The sequence below is a fragment of the Loxodonta africana genome, chromosome 6, assembly GCF_030014295.1.
Source record: "Loxodonta africana isolate mLoxAfr1 chromosome 6, mLoxAfr1.hap2, whole genome shotgun sequence".
Taxonomy (NCBI): domain Eukaryota; kingdom Metazoa; phylum Chordata; class Mammalia; order Proboscidea; family Elephantidae; genus Loxodonta; species Loxodonta africana.
The window spans coordinates 14,498,728-14,503,094 of record NC_087347.1 but is presented as its reverse complement, the minus strand read 5'-3'; positions in this window follow the sequence as shown (position 1 = coordinate 14,503,094).

The following is a 4,367-nucleotide window of genomic DNA, read 5'->3' as shown; positions in this document are numbered from 1 at the left end:
CTCCACTTCTGAACAGCCTCTTCCTCCCCCTGCCCCTCAGTTCGTTGTCTAAACTTGCCATTGATGCTCAGGGCTCCCAGCTTGTCACAAATATACTTGTTTCACTTGTTTTTTCGGGTCTTTGTTGTAAAGAGGGCTCAACGGAAGCGTCTATTCTGCCATCTTGGCTCTGCCTCCCTCTTAATTTTTAATGTAAAGCACTTTAGCTTTCTCTTATGTTTCCTTGCCCTTGCTCATGGTGAGTTTGCCCCCTTGTCATAATATTTTTCTTACAAAAACAGTTCCTTCTCTGAGACTATTTCTGGATCAGATGGTAAGATAATGGCATATTTATTCTCTGCATATTAACTAACTCGTAATATTAATGGGGCAATTAATGGGGTAATGGAGTATTGCTTATGGGAAGAAGATTTTGGGGTGAACTATGAAACTAATCTTTGAAAGCGTGGCTTTTCTCTGAGCCAAATAGTGAGAAATGAATAGAAAATTTACAACACAATAATTGAATAGTGCTCCTCAATAGCAGATGACTACAGATTGTCTCCAATTCCTCATTTGGCTTTCTTATGATTATGAATGCCTTGTCTTTGAACATAATGATGAATGACTTCAACTACCCTTTCTCCATATTCTAACATTTTACCTTTTTTGCTCGAAGTGACATAAGCAGAAAGGAGATTGTGGGGTAGATAAAAGACCTTTGGAGCTAGCCTTAGAGGACCTGGATTGGAGTTCTGGTTCTCCATTCCCTGGATAATTCACCCTGAATAAGTCACTTGACACTTCTAGGCACCTTTTTCATTGTCAGAAACATGAGTGGTTGTGCCAGATGATCTTTAAAGTTTCTTTTAAAATATCATTGAACTCTAAGTAGGAAACTTTTCATAGTAGATTTTTCCATGTTGAGGCTGACCCTAGAAGGGATGCCTTCAAAAGTAGGTAAGCCAGCTTTAACCAGGGAACAAAAAAATGCATGGAAGAAAATGATGACTCTGCTGTTTCTCGTTTTTTAATTTTAAAAATCAAAGTTGTGGCATTGTCTGTCAGAATTCTCATTAATCATGAAAAAGGCATTGGGCCTCTCATCTTTCTCTCTCATGGGTTTACGTCCTTTCGTTTTTATTTCACTTGGAATTATAGGAATTTTCTATGTTCTTAACCTTTTTAATGGTCTGGTAAAGGAGTGTGAATGAGGCATTGATGTTTAATGAATTACCACCTTCTATGAATTCTCAGAATTCTCACCTTCTATGAGGGAGTCCCAGGTTTGATTCCTGGCCAATGCACCTCCTATACAGCCACCACCTGTCTGTCAGTGGAAGCTTGCATGGTGCTATGATACTGAACAGGTTTAGGCAGAGCTTCCAGGCTAAGACAGACTAGGAAGAAATGCCTGGTGATCTACTTCTGAAAGTCAGGCCATGAATTACAATGATTCGATCTACAATCAATCTCAGGGATGCGCGGGACCAGGCAGAGTTTCATTTCATTGTGTGTCGGGCCGCCAATGGTCAGGGGCTGATTTGATAGCAGCTAACAGCAACAACAATGGAGTGTGAATGCCGTCAACTCCAATTTCTAAGAAACATTAATGTTAAATTTTTTTCTGCATTGCTGTGATGTTTTGTCTACTCTGATAGAAACTGGAAAAATTTATCACACACTGTGAAAATTGGTGTGAAAAGTGATGTTAACAGTAAAGACCTTTCTTGTGATGAAGCAAAAAGTGTCGACATTCACATCTTTTGTCTCACCTTTTTGTTCCTGCCTACCTGCTGACTTGGAAGAAGTACAACCAGAATGCTACTTAGAAGCGGGATGACAAGACTTTGGCTCATATACTTTGGGCATGCTATCAGGAGGAACCAGTCCCTAGAGAAGGACATCATGCTTGGTAAATTGGAGGGTCGGCAAAAAAGAGGAAGACCCTCAATGAAGTAGATTGATACAGTGGCTGCAATGATGGGCTCAAGCATAACAACAATCATGAGGATGACACAGGACTGGGCAGTGTTGCCTTCTGTTGTGCATAGCATTGCTGCGAGTTGGAACTGACTCAATGGCACCTAACAACAAGAACAACACTGGCTGACAGATGTACTCCCAAGCCACATAATTCATTTTTCTACTAATTCCTCTGTAGTTTGCAATGCTTCAAGTGAGCCATTTGTTTAAAAAGAAAAAAAAAAAAAATACACGACTGGGACACTCTGCATTCATGGTTGTTGCCCCCAAGGTTTTAGGTTGCTAGTGGGTGGTTTGACCTTTCAAAAGACTTGGGTAGAAAGCAATGGGGTTGGTTATACAACTACTTGCAGGGTTATGTAATTCTTGGTGAAAAGGGAAAGGCCATGTGGAGGAGTAAGAGGTAGAGTTAGAGAACAGAAGTCAGTTCAGTGTCCAGATCCTGACTCAAAGTCCCACGTGACTCAATTTACTCTGGACTCTTCTTTCATCAGTGGCTCTGAAAGGAAAAAGAAGTGAAATATTCTTCACAGAGATGAGGCAGAGAGGAAAAGAGCAGGTCATGGTAGCGCAGGGAGATGAGGTAAGGCATTAGAACTATAATGGGAAGAGGAATTTGTGAACAGATAAGTAGCTCGCAAGGCGTAAACGGCTAAACACTGAAAGGTTAGTGGTTGCAACCCACCCAGAGATGCCTTGGAAGTCAGGCCTGGCGATCTACTTCTGAGAGGTCACAGTCTTCAAAACCCTGTAGAGCAGTTCTACTCTGCATGCATGGGGTTGCCATGAGTTGGAATCCTCTCGATGGCAGCTAACAACAAGGTAGGGCTTGGAGAAAGTAAGGTCTTGTTAAAGTTAAACCATTTCCTGGACAACAGGAGAAATTACCAGATTAAGCTAAGAAGATAACAGCAATCTCCTTTGACTGGGTTGTGTGTTGTACATAGTTTATTTTGTCTAAATTTTGAACTGGACTGCTTTTTTTTTTTAAATCAATTTTTGTTTCAGAATAATGTTAAACTTACAGAAAAATTGCAAAGAGGGTACAGAGAGTTCCCATGGACTCTTCACCCAGCTTCCCCTAATGTTGGTGTCTTATATAACCCTGGTACAGTTATCAAACTAAGAGATTCACATTGGCCCATTACTATCAACTAAACTCCAGATTTTGTTTGGATTTCACCAGTTTTCCCACGAATATCCTCTTTCTCTTCCAGGATTTAGTCCAGGAGACCATAACACATTAAGTTTTCATGTCTCTTTAGTCTCCTCTGGTCTGTCACATTTTCTTAGGGTTTTCTCTTTTTGTGACCTTGACAGTTTTGAGGAGTCAAAAGTTTACAATTATTCATCTTTTGTAATTTTATTGTTTTATTTTATTTTATTAGAATAACTAAAATGTAAATTTTTAAAGAGGTGACCTGTGAATGCCCTGGTGAATGATGGTATCCATCACCATTACCTGCTCTGATACTACCTATTGGGTTGGTCCCAAGATAAACACGGTGGAATGTGCCTAGGAGAAGACAGTGGCTTCTAGGGAAACTGTTTAGAAAATCACTTTATTAAAAGTCATGGTTGCATGGGTAGAGGTGGAAGGGAGCTCTTCTTCCCCAATTTAGAGGTTTGGTGACTTAGCCAAAAAACGGGTGTCAATTTCTTCAAACCCTGGGTGAAAGAATTCCATGTGATTCTTGTATGAGTGGTTGCCAAATATTTTGAGAAACACTTGAGTTAATAATTGATACAAAAATCCCTAGTACAGAACTTTCATATAAGTTAATATTTATTAATCATTTAGAACAAGGCCTGGTACACAGGTGTGTAAGTGCTAAGTAAGTGTTTGTTTAAAAAATAAAGACATTCCCCTTCTTCCTTCTAAATAGTAAGGGTATATGGGCCATTGGCTGAGGTTTCAGAGAGAATAAACTGGAAAAATTATCTATATGGGGTTGCTAGTCACACCAGGAGCTGGAGAGCAATGTCCCACTTTGGTTGGGTTCTACCACAGTGACACTGGCCAAAAAAAGATAACCAGACCTCCAAACTGCATGGAAGAAACAGTTATTGTGCTAGCTGAGAGGTAAAATTTAATTCTTCTTTTAAAGAAATCCTCTCACTTCCCCAAAAAGAAAAACTAAGTGGACATCAAGCATAATTCTGATTCTCAAGTCATTTAGTGAGCCCTCCTGAAGCCACCTAATCACTATCTACAGCATTGTCTTGAAGACCCCTAACGATTTTTCTAGAATATCCTCCTTTTTCTCCCTTGTCAACTCAACTTTAGCTGCAGTCATCATAATCTCCCCCCTTAACCTGCCCCTGCTCTCCCTTTCTCTTTCCTGGATCCACATGGCATCAGAGAGCAGTAATCCCCAATACCAAAGAGGAGTTGTGTTCGG